A 10,290-nucleotide genomic window follows, 5' to 3' on the forward strand; every position below is an offset into this window, starting at 1 on the left:
ACGTATAAATGTCCAATGAAGTGACTCAGTATTCCATTTATAGTAAGTGCAGAGAGACAGGTTACACTGTACAAGTAGATTAATTTTTGAGTGATCTGATATACTCTCCACAAAACATGTATTTCTTCCCTATCTGCAGAGGAAGCCTACCAAACTAAGAGAATCCTACTTTATATGCCTAATTTAAGCTTCTAAAATACAACGCATATGGATTTTGTTTTGCAAGATTTATGTTTATCTCCTTTCAGTACCTAACTTCCACAAAAATCAGTCAAGTCATTCATGCCTGAGCTCTAGGTTACTTCAGCCAATCTTTTAAACAGAAGTTCTGTTAGAAATAGCCATCATATTCCACTTTCCTGAGACTGCATCCAGCCTGTTAAGTCAAAGATAGAAATGAGGATTAAATCAGGAATTATTTCTAAGTGAGAAATGCCATTAAAAATTGTTAATAATATTAATGATGAATAAGTCAGCCAGTTCTAATAAACATAGTAAAGCAAACTGGTAAAAACTGCCTAGTCATCATGCAATTAAATACAAAACTATTAATGAATTTCAAGTTTTATGCTCCAGATGAGGGAGTCCACCATTAGAGAAAACAGCTAATGACACATTTGCATTGATCTCTAAAGAAATTCTTCTAATTAAGCTTTAAAATTCAGCATAATCAGAGAAAAACCACGTGGGAACCAAGTTTTTGAAAAATAGGTGTTCACAATGTAAGTAGCTAACATATATTAAAATAAAAAATACATAGTTATTTTTGCAATAAGAGACTGCTACTTATATTTTGAACAGACAAGTATCTATTTGTTCATACAGGCATATGAATTTTTTTAACGAAAATTAAGGATTCATTATTTTTATTACATTAAAAACAAGACCACTCTGTCAACTGATATATCTATGCATTATATATGATACCACAGCCATGACTTATTTGTCTTGATCAAAAATGAAGCAAAACATTCAGGTAGAAATACAGAATTTTCCTGGAAATAGTTTTCATCATCGAATAATGGAGAGTCAAGATTTAGTCCATTACCATGGAGAAACAAAAGGACAAAAGCAAAATAAAAAAGCCAAATTCTAAGCATCATTGATTAGCAAAGAGGACACCTGCAGAGGTACTCAAGCCACAATGTGGTTTTATCTCATAATGTGGCCTGAGGAGGGAGCAACACTTTCAAAGAGATAATATGGCTCCAAATTATCACAAATATATTCCAAAATCCATTCATTCCTTCAAATCAGTCTTTGCCGACATAATCATACTTGTACTAAAGAATAAATTTATGAGTTTATGGAGGAGGTAAAAAGACATTAGGAAGGAACATGTGTCCAGGTGACACAGCCTGATCACTTACCACCATGTCAGAACTTTTTCGATAGTTTATTCCAGAATAAATTAGCACCTTCTGGGCAAAGACTTGCAATCAATGATAGCAACTTTTTCATTAAAGAAAATTTATAACTTACTATAGAAGAATTCACTTATCTTTCAAAATAATACTTTGCTGCTTTCAGCATAGTTTCCTCAACAGAACTTTAGGTATTTAATCACTGCCTAACAAGTATCGTTTAAGTCTTGCTTAAGTCTGACACTGGACTCTTGCATAAGGATAAATATCATTTCTCTTAGAGAAATCTCTCCTATTGCTATGAGATCTCTTTTCTTTGTTAAAAATTCTCCAGGAATTTTTAAGCCAAGTTTTCTAGAGTTCTAATTGTGCCTTCGTAGTCTAACCTCTAGAAGGAAGGAATCACTGAGGGAAAACACAGATATGCACACACAGGTTTCTGATGCGTTCATCGTCATTCCTTCTACGTAATGTGGTATATGCTCTTCACATGGTGCTGGTTCACATTCTGGTCATAGAATTCCCTGATGTTAGATACCTCCTGATTTTGCACCATTATTAACTCCAGCATAAATCAAAGCATAATCCATACCTTTCCTATGTTCCAGGAAAAGTTCTGGAGTTTCTCTTCTCTTCTGCTTCTGTTCTTCTCTGAGTCTTATTTAAGTGGTGAAGAATAGAACTTCTTTTTCTGGGGATAAAGCATTCAGAGTCAGCTCTAACTAATACCACTATTAACCTTAAAAATAAGAAAATCAAATATAACCCTGTGGGCTAGTATTTTACATGTTTCCATCTATGGTTCTGATAGCAGCTGACATAATGGTTGGCACCACCACTATCTTATTGATACGTCTTAAAACCTTAGCAGTTCTGAAGATAAAACTTTATCTCATCATATTTGCTCACATCAAACAAGTTGTATCCAGTGATTCAGAGAGATAAAAGCAAGTACAAATCTTAATTTTCTGTATACCTGTAATGGGAAGTCAAGTATCACCTCACCAGGTTCTTCTTCCCTTTCATCTTCCAACTTGAAGCAAGGAAGGTGCCAGATGATAGATGTACTTGGGGATAATTATTCAATCAATTTACTCAAAATAGTACCAGATGGGAGCTAACTAGTTCAGTTGTATTTTCTGACTGTTCTCCATCAGCTAACAGAATACTTTTAAATTGAGTGGGAGAACAAGGGTTCAACAAGCTGTGTATTTAGTGTTTTGCTTTCCCTTAGACACTGTACTATCACACATATTGTATGCTACTGAACTTTACCAGATATTTATTACATATCAAGTTAATAATAAGGTGATTCTCTATGGTACATTTAGCAGAACTAGTAGTTTAGAAATACAGATTGTTCACTATTAGCTTCTTGCAATCTACAACGAATGAACTGCAGGTTTTTAGATCATGTCACCACAAACGCAGATCAGCTCTTTTCAATAAAATCTCTGTCTGAGAAGGTCACAGTCAAATAAATTACTAAATTCAATTCACTGACATCAGAAAAAAAGCAAGAGTATGACAAAATCAGGAGCAGTTAGCTAGCTAAACAGAAGTTAGGTGCCATGCTACTGTGTAGACTTGAGGCATAACTAAAAGTTAAGGCCTAGGTTATAGATACAATTTACTAATACTCTGTTCTGCAAGCCAGTGCATTGTGGGAATATTTTCAGGAATCTAATTCACAAAATACAGAATGCATATAGCTATCTGTTAAAATTACTGAAACTTTCAAATACTTAATTTGATGTTTAGCTTGGTAGGATAGTAACAGATTGCAAAAACATTTACACTAGAAGAAATTAATGCTGATTTGAAAAATAACAACAGGGTTTTATTATTTCACTTAAATTTAATATTTCAAACACTTACTAAGTCTAATAGTGATATAAAACAATAAGGTGTTCAGAATAAAATAAAAATAAGGCAGAAACAAGACAAGTCCATTTGCATTCAGGGTTTATCCAGACAAATATGCATTTTATGTAGATAAACAGTCTTCTATCATTATATATTTGTGTCTAAAATGGCTGTCTCTGAAAGGCTATGCTACCACAGTCATTCTTGACTGTGAATAAAAATATACTTCAGTTTTTCTCCATATGACTTTGCCTGATGTTCAAACATAAGGTGCAATTCAGCTGCACACTCCTCAGCTGTGAAGGGACTTTGCTGCCATTGCTGCAGGGAAAAATAAATTAGTTGCAAATTATATAGCTGTTAATAAACAGCTATAACCAACTGGTAAAAGGCAATCTTTTTTGGGGAAAAAAAAATCCTTTGAGAGTGTTTTTCATGTTGGATACAGACTATACAAGGCTACAGACTACCTTTCAGCAAGTGACCACAGCAGTGGGTGTGAGAATGACCTCTGTAGCATCACTGGCTTCTGAAGGCAGAGAACTGAAGCAATGAGAGGATGTTTAGGCTAATTAAAAGTTTGTTATTCTTGATCTGCTCTTTAAAACTTCTCCATATCTGGCTCTTGCAGAGAGAATATCTTCTCTTCTGTAAGACTCCACATTTGCTGTTCCAAAATGGTAGGTCAGATTCCTTCATCAGAATGTTTTTTTAAAAGCCTCCCTTATTAATCCTACCATATTCTCATTGCATATGCATTTATACTAAATCATGAGGTGAGACCACCCTTTCTTAGATACAAGCTAGTTCTTTATCCTTATTCCACTGACTGTGTCCCTTAACCCTGCTGTCAGTCACACAGGGTAAGACATGCAAACTGTGCAAATAAAAATTAAATAAATAAATATCTTCATGACTGTATTGAGGAAAAATCCAGATGTGTTCTAATTACTTCCTGGCCTCATGCACACTCTGAAAATCTCAGCAATGTGGCAGAGCATTACTAAAATTCACATTGCCCTTCAATTATATATGTGACATATAGAAATTATTATTATATATTATTATTCCCTTTCTCATTTGCTAAGACATACTGTATGCTACATCTCTTATGTCTTATCAAGCTGTCAATTCCTGCCTCCTCTCTGTCAGGTTCTCTTACCTGCTTAGGGGTGTCTCAAACATTCATTACAGCCTTTTCCACTTGGAAAACTGTCTAAGCAAGATAGAATAAAACCTTTTTCATTGTCCTTAAAATTCTCATTTGAACTCTATTTTGTCTGTGGGACCTATGCAGCTCTGAAAATGAGATTATCATTATCGCACTAATTGGTATTGGCACCTCAGAGTCCATCTCACTGTATCAACCTGTCTCTTCTCCCTAGTAAATCTTACATAGCAATCATCATCTCATCCATACTTGAAAAGCACCTTATGCACAAGATGTGAAATGTCATTGGCAGATTCTGCCAAAAAACTAAACAAGTTAATGAGAGAAGTTAGAGTTGGGAAAGGACTTAAAAAAAAAAAGGAAAGAAGCAGTACACCTGAAGCAAACAAAATATGAGACCAGGTAAGGGTAGGAATTGGAGTAAATATCTGATCAGTACGAGGAAACATTCTCCTCCATTTAAGTTGTAAAGACCATATAAGGAGAACTGTAAGAATGCCCTGTGGGCTTCAGATTTCCCCTTTACTACTTGTAACAGAGTTATTACTTGCTGGAACCCTTTGTTTCTGCTCCCAAAGATGACATTTCTGGGCACAGCATCTACTAATTCACTTTAACCTGAGCAGAAATAGATTTTTTTTTTCTTCTGGAAAGTTGGTCTGAATGCAACATAAAGGATGAAAAACTCCCTCAAACATTTCTGGATCAAGAAACTGGGGAAAGAAATAACCCAATTCAAGTCCCAGTTTTCCACTCCCACTTTGTTACAGTTTGATGTTGCTTTACTTTCCAAAGAAAGGTAATAGTCTTGGCATAAGAAACGGACAATAAAAAATGTATTCAATCCAAATGTTAGCTTCCTCAGTGCCAAATCCTCATTTAAGGAAACGTGTGCATGCTGGACTAAATTTTACTGCAGTTAAATCGGGGGAAATCTTCTTCTTAAGGCACACCACTCAGACTTCAAGCAATCTTTTGATTCACTGTGATGAACCTTGCTGCTCTACCTTGGAAGCAAAGTTTACCTCCTGATTGGAAACAGATAGCTTGGAAATTATATCAGACCAACGCATTTCATCATGCCTCAGAACTAGAACTGAGGCACCCAAAATCTTCAGGAACTCTTCAGAGTAGATCTCTAGATTTAAGTAATGCACATATAAAATCCTAAAGTTTCTAGCAGCAAAATCTAGAAGACTGATTTTTCAACTGAGAATATTTAGTATTATCACCTAAAAGCTAGTATTGCCAATGAGGAAAAACTCATTCTAGGCTAGGTGGTCCCCTTTACATCTCATTTGCCAGTTGCACTCTCACAGATAACCTATAAATATCCCTTTGTGATAGGATATTGATGAGTTAGATATTTCCAAATACATTCAACAGCCCAGTGATTAGTTTTGAATTTCTTCCCTAGAAAACTCTGCATGTTGAACTTCAATCCAGCACACCTCCATGTTAAGCTGAGGAACCTAACAACCAGAATCTTAATGATTCTTTTAGAAAGAACATTTCTAACAAAGAATAACGTCCTGCAGTGTTCGAATAAATAAATATTTATGGGCTAGAGGGAGAAGGGAAAAGTGACATACTGACACACAGGCTTACGGAATTGGCTAGGATACTCCTGCGAGTGTTCAGTTCAAATACCTGCTTCAATAAATATTTATTAATCTGTACAATTGGAACAACTTGGAAAACAATGGGTGTTTGCTGCAGAATACCTTGCCTATTAGATAGGACATTCCTCCAGGCTTACTGTGTCAAGGAACCAGAATAAACTATTTCTTGCTGCCTTAGGGTGCCATGGCATGAAGATGTGATGTAAAGACAATACTACACGAGAGCAGATTTCTCATCTCAGTTTCTCTGATGGAACTAAGTTCTTATCTGTCTTTGAGTAAATGGCCATAGGTCCTATTATTCTTTTCAGTATTTCTTCCTGTTTAGTTTATGTTATTCAGCTTTCAAATTTCTGTTGATTTTCTCTTGGGCAACTAACTGTCTCCAGACAAGATCATCTTATTGCACACAAGGATGACCACTCCAGGGTTGTAGTATTTTCAGTGTTAAAGTATCTAAATTATTTTCTAAATCTGACCCTACCTGTTTTGGTTAGAATGGGTATTAGTAATCAGAGATTTGTCTAATTAATCAAAAAAAAAAAAAAAGGCAAAAATAGGTTTATACCAGATATTCAGACAGCTTGTTTTATGCTATTGGAATCCTGCACCAATCCTAGCAGAATTACATCACTCTAGGAATTATTCAACCAGAAAAAAAGTAAAATCAGTTTTTGATTCCAAGTAAATCGAGCATGCATGAGGTTCTGGTCAGGTTTTTCAGTTCTTATTTGCTTCAAGTTCTAATGCTCTTGAGAAAAGAAAATTGAAAGGAAAACATGCCAAAACATACAGAAAAACATTACATAATGATACTGTCTATAGGTTAAAGACAGGAACATGTCTCCTTCACTCTTACTCTGTAGGCTCATACATGCTTCATGTAACTACTAGATTCACAACAACACAGACATATCTTAGTTTTGTTTTTAAAAAAATCAGATTTCTTTTTGCAATTCACCGCATTCATTATTTCCCTGCCACTATTACAGTGAAGGATCAGCGCCACCTACAGACAGGGATTAGAGTGGAGCCCAATTCAAAATGAAGGAAAATAAGCAAGCATCTAAAATTTTAAATCCTGGAATTTCTGTTTAAAACAATCCCTCAGTAAAAGAAAGAGCTGGCATCAAGATTCACAGAAATATTCAGATCTCTCTATCTGCTTACGCTTACTGATCACAGGCATTTCCTCAACAAGTCACTGCAAAAGATGAATTCTGGATGCTGCATTTGACTGTATCACATTTCCAAATGCATATCTGAATAAAGCAGAATACACTGCTGTCAGCTCCTTTTCTGTGCATCTAGTTAATTTTGGTTCGTTGCTATCTCAGTCAGTTCAATGGGGAAGAAGTCTTCCCCCTCAAATATGACTGCCAATTAGATTCTGGTTTAATGATCCAGATAAAATTAAAACCAACCCAACTTCTCACCCCAGACTAAACTACATTAAACTAAACCTAAAACTTCAGAAGAGATAACAGGAAGTCTGGCAGAGTAGAGCTCACTAATCAAGCTAGTTAAGTATTGTCAGTGGCATGGTTTGTCTTCTCTCTGGAGAAAGAAAGGGAGGAGCAGAGACAACTCAGTCTTGTTCTAGTCCAATCTCTTGAAACCCAAACCAGTTTGCCTACCCTTCCTGCCCCCTAAGCATATAAACACATGAACATGTACATGTGCAAACTAGAGTTACTGTGGTGGAAAGGCATTAAATAGTTACATATAATGAATTTTGTGTATGTGTGTGTGTAATAGAGGCTAATCTAGCACCATTGATACAGTACAGAATTCATCCATCTCACCAAGAGACCCGTGGTTATCGTAGCGCGAAGGCCTCAGTTCAGAGAGGAGCCGCTGCCATATGTGTGGAGAAACAAATGATGACTGCAGCCTTTGAAAGCCAGCATGTGCTAATTGCTGGTGTTGGATAGAAGAAACATCTAGTAACTAAATCATAGAATCATAGAATCATAGAATCATAGAATCATAGAATCGATTGGGTTGGAAAAGACCTCCGAGATCATTGAGTCCAACCCTTGGTCCAAATCCAGTCCATTTACTAGATCATGGCACTCAGTGCCACGTCCAATCTGCGTTTAAAAATCTCCAGGGATGGTGAATCCACCACCTCTCTGGGCAGCCCATTCCAATGCCTGATTACTCTCTCTGTAAAGAATTTTCTCCTGATATCCAACTTAAATTTCCCCTGGCGGAGCTTAAGCCCGTGCCCCCTTGTCCTATTGCTGAGTGCCTGAGAGAAGAGACCAACCCCCACCTGGCTAGAACTTCCCTTCAGGTAGTTATAGACGGTGATGAGGTCACCTCTGAGCCTCCTCTTCTCCAGGCTAAACAACCCCAGCTCCCTCAGCCTCTCCCCATAGGACTTATGCTCCAGTCCCTTCACCAGCCTTGTTGCTCTTCTCTGGACCCGCTCCAGCACCTCAATATCCTTCTGAACTGAGGGGCCCAGAACTGAACACAATACTCAAGGTGTGGCCTCACCAACGCAGAGTACAGGGGAAGGATCACTTCCCTGCTCCTGCTGGCCACGCTATTTTTGATACAGGACAAGATCCCATTGGCCTTCTTGGCCACCTGGGCACACTGTTGGCTCATGTTGAGCTTCCTGTCAATTAGTACCCCCAGGTCCCTTTCTGCCTGGCTGCTTTCCAGCCACTCTGTGCCCAGCCTGTAGCGCTGCAGGGGTTGTTGTGGCCAAAGTGCAGGACCCGGCACTTGGCTTTATTGAACTTCATCCCATTGGAATCAGCCCATCTCTCAAGTCTATCCAGATCCCTCTGCAGAGCCCTCCTGCCTTCCAGCAGGTCGACACTCCCTCCCAATCTGGTGTCATCAGCAAATTTGCTGATGATGGACTCAATCCCCTCATCTAAATCATCAATAAAGATGTTAAACAGGACTGGACCCAACACAGACCCCTGGGGAACACCACTGGTGACCGGCCGCCAGCTGGATGCAGCTCCATTCACCAGCACTCTCTGGGCCCGACCCTCCAGCCAGCTCCCAATCCAGGAGAGGATGCACTTGTCCAAGCCATGGGCTACCAGCTTTTCCAGGAGTATATTATGGGAGACAGTGTCAAAGGCCTTGCTCATGAGAATAAAGAAATCAAGCCTTTTGTTTCTTCTTCTTCTGTACATTTCCTGCATAACCTTGTTGCTAGTCTCTCAGAGACTAAGTTTTGCTATATGTTAAAGAGGGTTAGTAGTACTTACTTACCTGACAGATATGAGATTAGGTTAAACTAGCTAAAGTCCCAAGACTCTCATAGGGAGAATTCATTTGGAGAAGTAGTTATTAACTATTAGTTCTGTATTGGCATATTGCAGGCAAACTCAGCAGCTTTGGGGATTTTAAACGAGGAGAGTAGGAAGTCATTACTGACCTCTCCTTTTAAATCTTACTTCAAACTTTGACCTTCAGTTTCATATAATAGGACAAATGTTGTTTTATGAGTTGCCAAGAATTTCTCCCAAATTATTTATTGCCATCATTCATTATATCCAGAAACAGTCTGAGCACAAAAAGAATGAAGAAAAACAGGCTCAAAGATCTACAGTGTAGCACAGCAGACTGTTGAAAAAGTGATGAGATTCTGCTGCAGAAACCATGTTTTATGCACTTCCCTTTTATTTTTAATCTTCTCTTTGAGTAAAAAAATAAATAATTGACAGAACAAAATTTCTTAAAAATTGCATTATATTTTATGTATAATAAAAGCTAAAATTTCTAGTAATTTTATTTTGCAAAACTGCTAATTTTTTAGAGAGGTGCTTAACTGATAATAGCTCCCATAATCTTAGAGAATTTTTTTAATTCCTTAAGTGACTTTTGACATTCTGTTGATTCACATTAGTTGCAGTTGCAAAATACATAAAATATAGTTTGGCTGCCTTAAATTCAATCAGCATATCAGGAGGTTGCATTTTATAATTAAGATAGATGTTGTATACTTTCACAATTTAGTGAATTTAAAATCCAAAGATTATTAAATATCGTCATATCCATCTCACATAGCACAGTTAAATAAGCCAAACTGTCTTGTACTTTATAACTGGATCAAATTGATTTGAAATAGCAATTTCCTGAAGCTCTACAGAACTGATGTAAATCAATCATTCCAGATGAATGAAACTCACAACCTGCTCATCTATCTTACAGTATTGGAAAGTTCTTCATTAATTATCAACAGTGTCTGCTTTTGAAATATGCACTCTAATTTTTCTACATTTGAATGATACAC

General features: G+C 37.1%; 1 long non-coding RNA gene across 1 annotated transcript; it reads right to left on the reverse strand.

The window, feature by feature from the left end:
* Positions 1 to 246: 246 nt before the first annotated feature.
* On the reverse strand, positions 247 to 7,883 carry LOC120324534. Its single transcript, XR_005565913.1, has 3 exons — positions 7,829 to 7,883; positions 1,957 to 2,055; positions 247 to 376 (listed from the first exon to the last, which is right to left on the reverse strand). It is a non-coding gene; the product is annotated as an uncharacterized LOC120324534 (long non-coding RNA).
* Positions 7,884 to 10,290: the final 2,407 nt, after the last annotated feature.

The sequence above is a fragment of the Pipra filicauda genome, unplaced genomic scaffold, assembly GCF_003945595.2.
Source record: "Pipra filicauda isolate LSUMZ 115617 unplaced genomic scaffold, ASM394559v2 scaffold57_size4234018_pilon, whole genome shotgun sequence".
In the NCBI taxonomy this organism is placed as follows: Eukaryota; Metazoa; Chordata; class Aves; order Passeriformes; family Pipridae; genus Pipra; species Pipra filicauda.